The sequence below is a fragment of the Pseudophryne corroboree genome, chromosome 9 (assembly GCF_028390025.1).
Source record: "Pseudophryne corroboree isolate aPseCor3 chromosome 9, aPseCor3.hap2, whole genome shotgun sequence".
NCBI lineage: Eukaryota > Metazoa > Chordata > Amphibia > Anura > Myobatrachidae > Pseudophryne > Pseudophryne corroboree.
In genome coordinates this window covers 192,479,394-192,496,209 of record NC_086452.1, presented here as the reverse complement: position 1 = coordinate 192,496,209, position 16,816 = coordinate 192,479,394, and the positions used below count along the sequence as shown (strand labels likewise).

At 48.4% G+C, this 16,816-nt stretch overlaps 1 protein-coding gene across 1 annotated transcript in view; it reads right to left on the bottom strand.

Moving 5' to 3' along the window:
* Positions 1-16,432, bottom strand: part of AGL (amylo-alpha-1, 6-glucosidase, 4-alpha-glucanotransferase) — a 271,005-nt gene extending 254,573 nt beyond the window's left edge. Inside the window, exon 1 of the mRNA XM_063940051.1 lies at positions 16,350-16,432. The gene's annotated coding sequence lies outside the window, so the exon portion shown is untranslated. The remainder of the gene's footprint in view (positions 1-16,349) is intronic.
* Between the last annotated feature and the right edge of the window lie 384 nt (positions 16,433-16,816).

The window sequence follows — 16,816 nt, the reverse complement described above, 5'->3', positions numbered from 1 at the left end:
ATCGGCAGGTACAACATGACTTTTTGCCGTAGATGGATAGCAGTACTGAACAAATGTTCAATGGACCTAATGCTGCTCGTGATAGAAGAATCCTCCAGGGAAATTAATCTCACTAAGCAAAAACTCAGCGAATTTGAAGTAACCAACAAAGGTACATTGTTATCTGATACTACCACTGATTGGATGGAACGCTTAAATACACAGATGACACTATACAAACAAGATCTAATTGCTTTCAAAAAAGAAAAACTACATAAAGTACAGACAGACTATGAACAGCGGAGAGTATATACATGGGCCTCCAATACCAACTCTAATGGGGGACGTCCCAATAATTACAGACACCGCAGACAAAGGCTGCAACATAAGGATACAGATGGATCCAGCACTTCAGGGAGTGGAGCAGATACGCCAACAACAACATTACCTGCCAATACACACCCTTTAGGGGTACTCACGAGATCAGCAGAACGCCCCAAAGGAAGAGGAGGACGAGGCGGGCGCGGCAGACAGAAAGGATCTACAAACAAAAGACCTCCACGTCGCTGAATAATTTGGTCTTCAATCTTTCAGATACAATATTAACATTGGATGAGAATAAGATCTTATCTAAGGGACTTTCTGTTGTTCCCACTACTCATATGGACTCATTTGACTGGAAAGTCAGCAGGCCCGGCGACAGGGGGGGTCAAAGGGGACACATGTATGGTGCCCCAAGGATCAGGGGGGCCCCGAGCATCAGGGGCACAAGAAATGTGTAGGCAGCGCCTAAGAAAGCTGTGGCTCCCGTGCACTCTGGGACGCCCATACGTCAATTAACAGACAATTACTTCCCAATACAAACACCACCCCCGCCGCATACCCCATCACTTGGTCTGAGCTGGTCCCGTGCTGTGTTGCCGTCGCGGCGTCACTACGCATGAACCCGCGCCAGCCCGTCCCTGCTGCTGCCGCTGACTCCAAGGAGCTGAGCGGCACAGCACTGCCAGGCACACTGACTGGGAATATCGGACAGCAGCCGACTTCAGCTTTACCAATGTGATGTCCCTACAGACAAGGTCAGTCCCTCCTGGGTCCTTGCAATCTCCCTCACCATTGTGACAATCTGTGGGTCTGTGTCTATATATGTATGTTTGTGTCTGTGTAGTATATGTACATGTATGTGTGCTTATATATGTATGTTTGTATATGTGTGCGTGTGTATGTATATACTGTATATTATATATATATATATATATATATATATATATATATATATATATATATATACACACACACACACACACACACACACACACACACATTTATATTGAGGGGAAGAATTGAGGGGGTAGGGGGCCCCCAGAGATATCAGTGTATGGGGCCCCAAGATTTCTGTTGCCGGCCCTGAAAGTCAGCATGTACAAGTTAAATCGCACCCTACGATTGAAAGATCATTTTGGTAAGTCACCCATACAAAAATCTAATCACACAGTATCCGATGTACCAATTAAAGTTAAAAATATGACACCTAGATCTAAATTTGACCCCACTACACAAAATTCATCTATTAAGACATTCTCACGATTGCTAGAGATAGAAGGTTTTGAGGAGATCAATACCTCTAGCTATGCTAATAATTTGAGTAGAGGTGAGATGGCAGCCATAAAAACCTTGTCACAACGTAATGATATAGTTATCCGCCCCGCGGACAAGGGCGGGGCGGTGGTTATAATGAACCTTACAGATTATAGAACGGAGTGTGACAGACAATTGTTGGATGACTGTACCTATGAATTATTATCTAATGATCCGACTAAAAAATTTAAAACTGAGATTGATGCTATTTTGAAGAAATCTGTAGTAGAAGGTATCATATCAGATGAATTGAGTACAGCTTTAATGGTGGAATTTTCTGTAGTACCATTGTTTTATGTGGTTCCTAAAATTCATAAGAGTCTACAATCCCCCCCGGGACGCCCTATAGTGTCCGGAAGGGGATCTCTATATCAAGTTATATCTGTGTATTTGGATACATATCTTAACCCATGTATTAAGCAAATTCCCTCATATGTGCAGGATACCACTGCACTATTAGGGAAGCTGAATGACCTTCACGAGATTTCAGAAACGATGTTACTGTGCAGTGCGGATGTGACTAGCCTCTACACCTGCATCCCACATGATGCAGGTGTAGAGGCAGTCAGACAATTGATTACAAACAATCCCTTTTATAAGGGTCCACCTGTGGAATTTTTCATTAAATTATTGAGACTGGTATTAACACGAAATTATTTTTTGCATGATGGGAGGTTCTACCTCCAGAGGGCGGGGTGTGCGATGGGGTCCTCAGTGGCCCCGTCGTACGCCAACGCCTATATGTATGCTGTTGAGAAAAAATTGTTTTGGACAGGTGATATCAGGAATCCTGAGATGAGTCTCTATATACGGTATATAGACGACCTATTAATTGTCTGGTTAGGGTCTGAAGACTCATTAAAATCATTACTGGACAGTCACAACAGCACAGAGAGTACAGTGAAATTTACATATGAAATAAGCAACAACATGATACATTTTTTGGATGTTAACATAACTATTGTAAATCAGAAATTATGCACATCCTTATACACGAAGAAAACAGACAGAAATACTGTCCTTAGAAATGATAGTTTTCACCCACTTCCCTTAAGAAATAGTCTACCATATTCTCAACTCTTAAGAGCTAGGAGAATTACATCTGAAGCATCAGTAGTGGAATCTACACTCGACACTATGGTGGACAAATTTGTAGCTCGCGGATATGACATAAGAGCATTAAAGCAGACCAAACATAAGGTGTTAAACACTCCTCGTGAACAAACCTTACAGTATTTAGATAAAACCTTTAAGGACAAAACTAATGTCATTCCGTGGGTTACACCATATACCGCTAAAAGCACAGTGTTGGCTAATAAGGCCAAAAAATGGTGGCCTATGGTTAATACCGACACAGATTTACCTTTATTGGATAAATCTAGATTAATGCCCAGTTATACTAGGGGAAGGAACCTCAGAGATCGTCTGGTTAAACTGGACATCACAGGTATGGGTAAAAAACATCCAGAACACTTTCTGAGCAGAAAAAATGGATGCTACAAGTGTTTAGGATGTGTAACTTGCAGAGCACTCCTAGCTGGTAGCACATTTGGGCATCCACACACAGGTAAAAGATATACTATCAGACACGCGGTCACCTGCAGCACCATGTATGTTATATATATGCTAACCTGCCCATGTGGGTTGGCATATATAGGTAAAACCCAGCGACAATTTAAAGAACGCATGGCACAGCACAGAACCGCTATCAGACATGCATTGGAGACGGGAACAAGCGAGCAGCCAGTAGCCAGACACTGTGCGAAGGAAAGACACAGTGTTGCTAGTATTCGAGCAATCATAATTGATCACATCCCTTTCAAAATACGGGGAGGTAATAGGGCAAAGTTATTATTACAAAAAGAATGTTGGTGGATACATACGTTAGACACAATATCTCCAAGAGGTCTAAATGAGACACTGGGATTACAATGTTTCCTATAGACACATATACCCCTTTTCCACTAGCTCAAAAAACACGGGTAAATGCACGGGAGCGCGCATTTACCCGTGTTTTTGGCAAGTGGAAAAGGGTCAACCCGGATCAAGTGACCCGTGAATCCTACCCGGCTATTTACCTGGGTAGGACACGGGAATGATCCGGGTAGGGTTCTAGTGTAAACGGGAGCCGTGTCGATGCGACACGGCTCCCGTTTACACTGTATGGAAGGGCGGCGCTGGGAGATCATGTGATCTCCCTGCGCCGCCCCTGCCGCGTCACTAGAAGCGTCACCAACCCGGCATATGCCGGGTTGTGACTGCTGATGGGAAAGGGGACGAGCACGGGTCGCAGCAGGGGGCAGCTCCCGTGTCAGGCTCCCGGCTGCGACCCGTGATCGTAAGTGGAAAAGGGGTATTACTTAGCCCTATTTATCCATTGCTGCAAGAATGTATCAAATTAATATATTTCGGATTAGTACCTGGAAGTACAATTGCATGATTTAAGCACTCAGGTATTTTAATTGTTTATGGGTCTATGCAAATTTAATGTAATTTTAATCATTTGTTTCTCACTATTGTATGTATTTGTTAATTATGTCATTGGTGCTATAGCGGTGTATGGTTGCTAGGTGACCGAGATGCTTCCCCGACCAATACGGCACACTGACGTCACGGATCCCGCGACACTGAGTTCAGACGCGGGCGCCGTGCAGCACGTGGACCGCGCCGGCCGGGTGAGTACCACTGTGGCCACTTATTGTTAATTGGTATGGGTATATAGAGATGTATTTTGTGAACTGTTATTATACAAGCTGTCCCTGACGAAGGGGTATTGTCCCCGAAACGTAGGAAACCAATAAAGGACATTTTACTTTGATTTCAACAAGTCTGGTGAGTGCTGCTTATTTGTCGCAACTATATATATATATATATATATATATAAGAATTTACTCACCGGTAATTCTATTTCTCATAGTCCGTAGTGGATGCTGGGGACCCCGTAAGGACCATGGGGAATAGCGGGCTCCGCAGGAGACTGGGCACTCTAAAGAAAGATTTAGTACTATCTGGTGTGCACTGGCTCCTCCCTCTATGCCCCTCCTCCAGACCTCAGTTAAGGAAACTGTGCCCGGAAGAGCTGACATTACAAGGAAAGGATATTGGAATCCAGGGTAAGACTCATACCAGCCACACCAATCACACCGTATAACTTGTGATAAACTTACCCAGTTAACAGTATGAACAAACAACAGAGCATCAACCAATGGATGCCAACATAACATAACCCTTAATTAAGCAATAACTATATACACGTATTGCAGAAAGTCCGCACTTGGGACGGGCGCCCAGCATCCACTACGGACTACGAGAAATAGAATTACCGGTGAGTAAATTCTTATTTTCTCTAACGTCCTAGTGGATGCTGGGGACTCCGTAAGGACCATGGGGATTATACCAAAGCTCCCAAACGGGCGGGAGAGTGCGGATGACTCTGCAGCACCGAATGGGCAAACACCAGGTCCTCCTCAGCCAGGGTATCAAACTTGTAGAACTTTGCAAATGTGTTTGAACCCGACCAAGTAGCAGCTCGGCAAAGCTGTAATGCCGAGACCCCTCGGGCAGCCGCCCAAGAAGAGCCCACCTTCCTTGTGGAATGGGCTTTTACTGATTTTGGATGCGGCAATCCAGCCGCAGAATGAGCCTGCTGAATCGTGTTACAGATCCAGCGAGCAATGGTTTGCTTTGAAGCAGGAGCATCCAGCTTGTTGGATGCATACAGGATAAACAGCGAGTCAGTCTTCCTGACTCCAGCCGTCCTGGCAACATAGATCTTCAAAGCCCTGACTACATCAAGCAACTTGGAATCCTCCAAGTCACGAGTAGCCGCAGGCACCACAATGGGTTGGTTCAGATGAAAAGATGACACCACCTTTGGCAGAAACTGCGGACGAGTTCGCAATTCTGCCCTGTCCATATGGAAAACCAGATAGGGGCTTTTACATGACAAAGCCGCCAATTCTGACACACGCCTAGCTGAGGCTAGGGCCAACAGCATGACCACTTTCCACGTGAGATACTTTAGCTCCACCGTCTTAAGTGGCTCAAACCAGTGGGATTTCAGGAAAGCCAATACCACGTTAAGATCCCAAGGTGCCACTGGTGGCACAAAAGGAGGCTGAATATGCAGCACTCCCTTAACAAACGTCTGAACCTCAGGCAGTGAAGCCAGTTCCTTTTGAAAGAAAATGGATAGGGCCGAAATCTGGACCTTTATGGACCCTAATTTTAGGCCCATAGTCACACCCGACTGTAGGAAGTGCAGGAATCGACCCAGTTGGAATTCCTCTGTAGGGGCCTTCCTGGCCTCACACCAAGCAACATATTTTCGCCATATACGGTGATAATGTTTTGCTGTCACGTCCTTCTTAGCCTTTATCAGCGTAGGAATAACTGCTTCCGGAATGCCCTTTTCTGCTAGGATCCGGTGTTCAACCGCCATGCCGTCAAACGCAGCCGCAGTAAGTCTTGGAACAGACAGGGCCCTTGTTGTAACAGGTCCTGTCAGAGAGGCAGAGGCCATGGGTCCTCTGTGAGCATTTCTTGCAATTCCGGGTACCAAGTCCTTCTTGGCCAATCCGGAACAATGAGTATTGTTCTCACTCCTCTTTTTCTTACAATTCTCAGCACCTTTGGTATGAGAGGAAGAGGAGGAAACACATAGACCGACTGGAACACCCACGGTGTTACTAGTGCGTCCACAGCTATCGCCTGAGGGTCCCTTGACCTGGCGCAATATCTTTTTAGCTTTTTGTTGAGACGGGACGCCATCATGTCCACCTGTGGCAGTTCCCATCGATTTGCAATCTGCGTGAAGACTTCTTGATGAAGTCCCCACTCTCCCGGGTGGAGGTCGTGTCTGCTGAGGAAGTCTGCTTCCCAGTTGTCCACTCCCGGAATCAACACTGCTGACAGTGCTAGTATGTGATTCTCCGCTCACCGAAGAATCCTGGTGGCTTCTGCCATTGCCACCCTGCTTCTTGTGCCGCCCTGGCGGTTCACATGGGCCACTGCCGTGATGTTGTCTGACTGAATCAGCACTGGTTGGTTTCGAAGCAGAGGCTCTGCTTGACTTAGGGCGTTGTATATGGCCCTTAGTTCCAGGATATTGATGTGCAGACAAGTCTCCTGACTTGATCACAACCCTTGGAAGTTTCTTCCTTGAGTGACTGCCCCCCACCCTCGGAGGCTTGCATCCGTGGTCACCAGGACCCAGTCTTGTATGCCGAATCTGCGGCCCTCGAGGAGGTGAGCACCTTGTAGCCACCACAGAAGAGACACCCTGGCCCTGGGGGACAGGGTGATCATCCGATGCCTCTGAAGATGCGATCCGGACCACTTGTCCAGCAGATCCCACTGAAAGATCCTCGCATGGAACCTGCCGAAGGGAATGGCTTCGTATGACGCCACCATCTTTCCCAGGACTCGCGTGCAGCGATGCACCGACACCTGTTTTGGCTTTAGGAGGTCTCTGACCAGAGTCACGAGCTCCTGAGCCTTCTCCTCCGGGAGAAACACCTTCTTCTGGTCTGTGTCCAGAATCATGCCCAGGAAGGGCAGACGCGTCGCAGGAATCAGCTGCGACTTTGGAATGTTCAAAATCCAGCCGTGCTGACGCAACACTTCCTGAGAGTGTGCTACGCTGATCAGCAACTGCTCCCTGGACCTCGCCTTTATGAGGAGATCGTCCAAGTATGGGATAATTGTAACCCCTTGCTTCCGAAGGAGCACCATCATTTCCGCCATCACCTTGGTAAAAACTCTCGGTGCCGTGGACAGGCCAAACGGCAACGTCTGGAATTGGTAATGACAGTCCCGTACCACAAACCTGAGGTACTCCTGATGAGGCGGATAAATGGGGTCATGCAAGTAAGCATCCTTGATGTCCAGAGACACCATAAAATCCCCTTCCTCCAGGCTTGCAATGACCGCTCTGAGTGATTCCATTTTGAACTTGAATTTCTTCAGATAAATGTACAGGGATTTTAAATTTAAAATGGGTCTGACCGAACCGTCCGGTTTCGGTACCACAAACATAGTGGAATAGTAGCCCCTTCCCCGTTGAAGGGGGGGGACCTCTACCACCACTTTCTGGAGAAAAAGTTTGTGAATTGCCTCCACCACTATCTCCCTTTCCATGGGGGAAGTTGGTAAGTTGGTAAGGCCGATTTTAGGTAACGGTGAGGGGGCATCACCTCGAATTCCAGCTTGTATCCCTGAGACACAATTTGTATAGCCCAAGGATCCACCTGTGAGCGAACCCACTGGTGGCTGAAATGCCTGTGGAGCCCCAGCGTCATGCGGTGGATTTAGTGGAAGCCGGGGGAAACTTTTGATCCTGGGAACTAGCTGCATGGTGCAGCTTTTTTCCTCTACCCCTGCCTCTGGCAAGAAAGGACGCACATCTGACCTTCTTGCTCCTCTGAGAACGAAAGGACTGCATTTGGTAATACGGTGCTTTCTTAGGTTGTGGAGGGACATAAGGCAAGAAATTTGACTTCCCAGCCGTAGCTGTGGAAACTAGGTCCGAGAGACCGTCCCCAAACAATTCCTCACCCTTATAGGGTAAAACCTCCATGTGTTTTTTAGAGTCGGTATCCCCTGTCCATTGCCGAGTCCATAAGACCCTTCTGGCAGAAATGGACATTGCATTAACTCTAGAGCCCAGCAGGCAAATGTCCCTCTGGGCATCCCGCATATATAGGACCGCGTCATTGATATGTGCCAGGGTCAGTAGAATTGTGTCCCTGTCCAGGGTATCTAACTCAACAGACAGAGAATCCGTCCATGCAGCTACCGCACTACACATCCAGGCCGAAGCAATTGCTGGCCTCAGCAGTGTGCCAGAATGTGTATAAACAGACTTCAGGATAGCTTCCTGCTTTCTATCCGCAGGATCCTTTAGGGCGGCCGTATCCGGAGACGGCAGGGCCACCTTCTTAGACAAGCGTGTCAACGCCTTGTCTACCCTAGGGGAGGATTCCCAGCGTAACCTGTCCGTTGGCGGGAAAGGATACGCCATAAGTAATCTCTTGGAAACTATCACCTTCCCGTCAGGGGAATCCCACGCTTTTTCACATAATTCATTTAATTCATGTGAAGGTGGAAAAGTCACTTCATGCTTTTTCTCCCCATACATATAAATCCTCTTGTCAGGGACAGGATTTTCCTCAGAAATGTGTAATACATCCTTCATAGCTACAATCATGTATCGGATGGCTTTAGTCATTTTAGGCTGCAACTTTGCCTCATCGTCATCGACACTGGAGTCAGATTCCGTGTCGACATCTGTGTCAACTATCTGGGATAGTGTGCGCTTTTGAGACCCTGACGGCCTCTGCGCTGTAGGATCAGGCATGGGTTGAGACCCTGACTGTCCCCCGGTTACAGTTTTATCCAATCTGTTATGCAAAGAGTTTACATTATCATTTAACACCTTCCACATATCCATCCAATCAGGTGTCGGCACTGTCGGCGGCGACACCACACTCAGCTGCACTTGTTCTGCCTCCACGGATCCTTCCTCATCAAACATGTCGACACAGGCGTACCGACACACAGCACACACACAGGGAATGCTCTGACTGAGGACAGGACCCCACAAAGGCTTTTGGGGAGACAGAGAGAGAGTATGCCAGCACACACCCCAGCGCTATATAACCCAGGGATTACACTGTACCTTAGTGTTTACCCTGTAGCTGCTGTTAATATATATACTGCGCCTAAATTTATGTGCCCCCCCTCTCCTTTTTACCCTTAGTGCACCTGTATACTGCAGGGGAGAGCCTGGGGAGCGTCCTTCCAGTGGAGCTGTGAAGAGAAAATGGCGCTGGTGTGCTGAGGAAGAAGGCCCCGCCCCCTCAGCTTTAATGTGTAAAAAATGGCGGGGGCTCGGGCATATATACAGTCCCAGACTGTATATATGTCTCTTTTTGCCAAAAAGGTACTTAATTGCTGCCCAGGGCGCCCCCCTGCGCCCTGCACCCTACAGTGACCGGAGTGTGCGGTGTGCTGTGGGAGCAATGGCGAACAGCTGCAGAGTCTTCAGCCGCCGATTTCGATGTCTTCATGCTTCTGCTGCTTCTGTTCTTCTGGCTCTGCGAGGGGGACGGCGGCGCGGCTCCGGGAACGGACGATCAAGGTTAGGTACCTGTGTTCGATCCCTCTGGAGCTAATGGTGTCCAGTAGCCTAAGAAGCGCTACCTAGCTGCCGTGAGTAGGTTTGCTTCTCTCCCCTCAGTCCCTCGTAGCAGAGAGTCTGTTGCTAGCAGAAGCTCTCTGAAAACAAAAAACCTAACAAAATACTTTATTTTCTAGCAAGCTCAGGAGAGCCCACTAGGAGCACCCAGCTCGGCCGGGCACAGATTCTAACTGAGGTCTGGAGGAGGGGCATAGAGGGAGGAGCCAGTGCACACCAGATAGTACTAAATCTTTCTTTAGAGTGCCCAGTCTCATGCGGAGCCCGCTATTCCCCATGGTCCTTACGGAGTCCCCAGCATCCACTAGGACGTTAGAGAAATATATATATATATATATATATATATATATATATATATATTTTAAAAAAAAAACATGTAACTGTGACAGGGAAGATGGGCCCCTCTCAGCTCTGAGCCCCATAGCATCAGCACACCCTGCACCTATGGGAGCTATGCCCTTGGCTGTTACATCTGGAACTGCACTAACATCACCAGATATTCCAGTCCCTATTGACAATACTGCCCTTATTCTATTTAAGGTCAACCCATTACTGTATACTTGATATTAGCTAAGCATTGTACCACTAAATAAATAACATATCAATAAATAACATTGCTGATTTAAAATCACCTTTGCTCTTTTTTGTAATAACTATCAGGGACACACACTTTGTTATAACATACCACATGCACATTAATGCTGGGTACACACTAGACCAGTGGTTCTCAAACTCGGTCCTCAGGACCCCACACAGTTCATGTTTTCCAGGTCACCCAGCAGGTGCACAGTATATCACCAACTGTCACATTTTAAATATTCACAGGTGACCTGGAAAACATGAACTGTGTGGGGTCCTGAGGACTGAGGGGCAGATGTATTAACCTGTGCACTAGACGATATGCTCCATAAGCGATATAGTCAGTGTTTACCCTTGAACTCCAGGCCGAACAAGGTAGTGCATACACACTGAACGATATCGCTAACAATATCGTTCAATGACGTCATCCTGAACTTATCCAGGATTCTATAGATTAACACGGTAATTTACCTGGCAAAAAATTGGGCTCTAATTGAATAGCCCTCGGCATCTAATTATACTTGCCTAGTCTCCCGGAAGTTGCAAGAGGCTCACGATTTTTGGGGAAGCCCCCCACACCTCTGGAAGAGCAGACAGGTCTCCCGGATCCTGCCCACATCCTAGAAAAGCGGGCAGGAGATAATCACCAGCATTCGCGTGTCCGTGGGGAGGGGCTAAAACAATGGAATGGCATCATTTTAGCCCTGGCCCTCTCCCGAGGACACGCTAAAGCGCTTTTCCAAGGAGGGGGCAGGGCTTGAAGATGTCGAGACTGGCCCCACCCCCTGAAGTTCCATGCAGTGTCTCCTCTCTGGGCTTCTCTGTATGCATCTAATTACATTTCACCCTTACCCTTTATCACTTCCATGAATCTAAAATCCAATAATTTCTTGGACATTATGATTTATGGTAAGAACAACAGATTCACTTTATCACAAATAAACAATGTGTCATGTGTCTGCAGCATTTCTCCTGCTATCTATACTTTATCAAGGCCCTCCCTCCGACACCAGCTTCTTCTTTGCGTCATTCTACTCCCCCATCCCCTCATTCAGAGCTTTTTACTTTACCTCTAAAACAGAGCCCATCCTCCATGACATCTCTTCAGGATCCCCTTCTTCCCCACCAGTGCTGCCAACCTTGTACTCTTTCTCCTGTGCCGAAGCCCATGCTACACTATGCTGTGGTACATTTTCTAAACAACTGTTTTTCATAATTCTTCAAAATATATATATATATATATATATATATATATATATATATATATATATATATATATATATATATATATATAATGTTTGAATAAAACACATTACTAAACAACAAATATCACAATAAAAATATTTTTTATTAAAGCCATTGCCTACTTCTCATTGCACTGTGCTCCCCGCTTTTTCCATACCTCCCAACTATCCCGATTTTCGCGGGACAGTCCCGTTTTTGGTACTGTCCCACCCGCAGGCCGCAGTGTCCGCGGGAGGGGGGTCAATTAGGAGGCTTCTGTCACTGCTGCTCTGCTTAGAGCAGTGAATAGATGCTGTGTGCATGCGCACAGCGTCTATTCAATGGAGACAAGGGGGCTGGGGGCATGGCAGCAGCTCACAGAGCGCTGGGCATACTCTCCTAGTGATGAAAAAAAAGGGAGGCTGGCTTGCGACAGCGGCACTGCTGTGAGGCCACACCCCCTTTCACAAAGTTCACTGCCCTTTTTTCAGGCACGCGCACTGGAGTCCAATTTTCAAGCATTGGAATGTTTGGAGGTATGTTTTTCTAGTATTTGCATAGGTGATTATCCTATTATAAGATAACTGGAGATAAAGGGCTTGATTCAGAGGTTCCCGCAGGGAATGTAAACCACACAGATTCCTGATTATTGTGAATCTGCAGCTGCGCAAGTTCCATTCAGGTGACGACCATAGTGTCCCTCTGTCACTGCCTGATTGGGGGAGTGGGAAGGGGGGTAATGGGGACATGTTGCCCCTGGGAGGCACTCGATATCCTAGCTGTCGGGATCCCAGCGCTCCCCCTGGAGGGAGAATAAATAGCGTGGCGCGCATAGCGCAACACCGTGCCCGCAGAGTGGCAAGCGCAGCTCTCTTGCGCTCACCTCGCTGCCAGCATTCCAGTGATTGGGATCCCGGCGCCGGTATATCTTAGCGCACCAGTCGCCCCTGTTTTCTGCGAGGGGACAGCCAAGGGTCTGCATGTCACCGTGGAGACTTCATGGCCTCACAGCTTCTGTTGGCAAGCTGCTCAAGCTGCGTAAACCAACTGGGTGCTTGCGACGTTAGATCCTAGCTTGTGACGTCGGCTGCAGTGTTGGGATCGCAGTTATATCCAGGAATCATCTCTTCTACTGAGACATTTCCTGTGTGCCCCTCCTAGAGACTGGACTGTAATTCGATGCTGCTTGCATGCAACACTGAACTTCCGTCCATCTCTGAATCAGGCCCAAAGTACTGCTCTAGTTTTGATAGTATCATTATTCACCACAGCAGTGCCATCTAAGAGCAAGCTGGGTCACATAAGTGCACAGGTGACCTGGATTAGCCTACGAAGAGCTAAGAGCTCTCTTACCGCTGCCAGACAGTATCCCTGGGGAGCCGATCATCACTCAGGTGCCCCGCACACTGTTTTTGGAAAATTGTTATAGAAGACACGGTTTGATCTTTGATATTGGATTAAGGGTCAGTCTTTTATTAAATTGTGTTTTCTTTAATAAACAAAATGTGCAGGACTCCTGTACTGGTTATATGTAATAGTTGGGAATACAGTTAATATCCCGACAGACGGGATACCGGTGCACAAGATACCGGAGCCGGAATCCTGACACACAACGTAAGCCCGACGTCAGAATCCAGAAAGGGGACAGGACACAGACGTCGGAATCCCAAATCCCAGGATCCCGAACGTACAGACAGCGGGCCGGGTAAGTAAGATACGCAGCCTGTCCATATAACACCGCATCACAGACACACAGCCTGTCCATGTAACATGGCCGACACTCCTGTCACAGACACGCAGCCTGTCCATGTAACACCGCCGACACTCAAATCACAGACACGCAGCCTGTCCATTCCTATCACAGACACGCAGGCTGTCCATATAACACCGCCGACACTCCCATCACAGACACGCAGCCTGTCCATGTAACACCGCCGACACTCCCATCACAGACACACAGCCTGTCCATGTAACATGGCCGACACTCCTGTCACAGACACGCAGCCTGTCCATGTAACACCACCGACACTCCCATCACAGATACGCAGCCTGTCCATATAACACCGCTGACACTCAAATCACAGACACGCAGCCTGTCCATTCCTATCACAGACACGCAGCCTGTCCATATAACACCGCCGACACTCCCATCACAGACACGCAGCCTATCCATTTCTATCACAGACACGCAGCCTGTCCATATAACACCGCCGACACTCCCATCACAGACACGCAGCCTGTCCATATAACACCGCCGACACTCCCATCACAGACACGCAGCCTGTCCATTCCTATCACAGACACGCAGCCTGTCCATAACACCGCCGACACTCCAATCACAGACACACAGCCTGTCCATGTAACACCACCGACACTCCCATCACAGACACGCAGCCTGTCCATGTAACACCGCCGACACTCCCATCACAGACACGCAGCCTGTCCATATAACACGACCGACACTCCCATCACTGGCACACAGCCTGTCCATTCCTATCACAGACACACAACCTGTCCATTCCTATCACAGACACACAACCTGTCCATTCCTATCACAGACACACAGCCTGTCCATATAACACCGCCGACACTCCCATCACAGACACGCAGCCTGTCCATATAACACCGCCGACACTCCCATCACAGACACGCAGCCTGTCCATTCCTATCACAGACACGCAGCCTGTCCATATAACACCGCCGATACTCCCATTACAGACATGCAGCCTGTCCATATAACACCGCCGACACTCCCATCACTGGCACACAGCCTGTCCATTCCTATCACAGACACACAACCTGTCCATTCCTATCACAGACACACAACCTGTCCATTCCTATCACAGACACACAGCCTGTCCATATAACACCGCCGACACTCCCATCACAGACACACAGCCTGTCCATATAACACCGCCGACACTCCCATCACAGACACGCAGCCTGTCCATATAACACCGCCGACACTCCCATCACAGACACGCAGCCTGTCCATTCCTATCACAGACACGCAGCCTGTCCATATAACACCGCCGACACTCCCATCACAGACACGCAGCCTGTCCATATAACACCGCCGACACTCCCATCACAGACACGCAGCCTGTCCATATAACACCGCCGACACTCCCATCACAGACACGCAGCCTGTCCATTCCTATCACAGACACGCAGCCTGTCCATAACACCGCCGACACTCCCATCACAGACACGCAGCCTGTCCATATAACACCACCGACACTCCCATCACTGGCACACAGCCTGTCCATTCCTATCACAGACACACAACCTGTCCATTCCTATCACAGACACACAGCCTGTCCATATAACACCGCCGATACTCCGATCACAGACACACAGCCTGTCCATATAACACCGCCGATACTCCCATCACAGACACACAGCCTGTCCATATAACACCGCCGACACTCCCATCACAGACACGCAGCCTGTCCATGTAACACCGCCGACACTCCCATCACAGACACGCAGCCTGTCCATATAACACCGCCGACACTCCCATCACAGACACACAGCCTGTCCATGTCACACCACCGACACTCCCATCACAGACACACAGCCTGTCCATGTCACACCGCCGACACTCCCATCACAGACACGCAGCCTGTCCATTCCTATCACAGACACGCAGCCTGTCCGTGTAACACCGCCGACACTCCCATCACAGACACGCAGCCTGTCCATGTAACACGGCCGACACTCCCATCACAGACATGCAGCCTGTCCATGTAACACGGCCGACACTCCCATCACAGACATGCAGCCTGTCCATGTAACACGGCCGACACTCCCATCACAGACATGCAGCCTGTCCATGTAACACGGCCGACACTCCCATCACAGACATGCAGCCTGTCCATTCCTATCACAGACACGCAGCCTGTCCATTCCTATCACAGACACGCAGCCTGTCCGTGTAACACCGCCGACACTCCCATCACAGACACGCAGCCTGTCCATGTAACACCGCCGACACTCCCATCAAACACACGCAGCCTGTCCATGTAACACCGCCGACACTCCCATCACAGACATGCAGCCTGTCCATGTAACACGGCCGACACTCCCATCACAGACATGCAGCCTGTCCATGTAACACGGCCGACACTCCCATCACAGACATGCAGCCTGTCCATTCCTATCACAGACACGCAGCCTGTCCATTCCTATCACAGACACGCAGCCTGTCCATGTAACACCACCGACACTCCCATCACAGACACGCAGCCTGTCCATGTAACACCGCCGACACTCCCATCAAACACACGCAGCCTGTCCATGTAACACCGCCGACACTCCCATCACAGACACGCAGCCTGTCCATATAACACCGTCGACACTCCCATCACAGACACGCAGCCTGTCCATGTAACACCGCCGACACTCCCATCACAGACACGCAGCCTGCCCATGTAACACCGCCGACACTCCCATCACAGACACGCATCCTGTCCATATATCATCGCCGACACTCCCATCACAGACACAGTCACACGTATGTTCACAGATCACACATACACGCCTGCTTATTACTAATTAAAACAAATCAGACTCCAGATCATGTGTCTATGATGATGATGATATTATTTCGGGTGTAAAGCTTAGCACTGAGCTACAATCAGAATGAATGGGGCCGGGGGGCATAGCTGGCCACGCCCCTCCAGTACACACATATAACACACAACCACTATATACTGTACACACCACTCACCTTCCAGTCACCTCTCCTGCTCCCAGAATGCCTGATCTTCTGTCTACTGTCTCTCTCTTTTCGCTGACAATAAAGTTGATTCAATTTTTTTTCATCCAACTTTATTAAAACGTTGCAGAAAGCAAGCATAGGACGTACTGTAGTTTAGCGTAGGACAAGCATAGGTAAAGACAGACGAGGCTGAAGTTAGCTTCTTATTCTGCCAGCTTCTTATTCACTTCTTATTCAAGCTCTAGCTTCTTATTCACTTCTTATTCAAGCTCTAGCTTCTTATTCACTTCTTATTCAAACTCCAGCTTCTTATTCAGATCATTCAGTTTTGCAAGGGTTAATGAGTCTTGGGCATACTTGCCTACCTGACCCTCTCCATAAGGGAGAAAATGCTCTGTTCCTAGACTTTCCTGGTAATGTATGATTGCCATCACCTGTGGTGAGCTAGTTAATTGATAAGAAAGGTGTTTCACCAC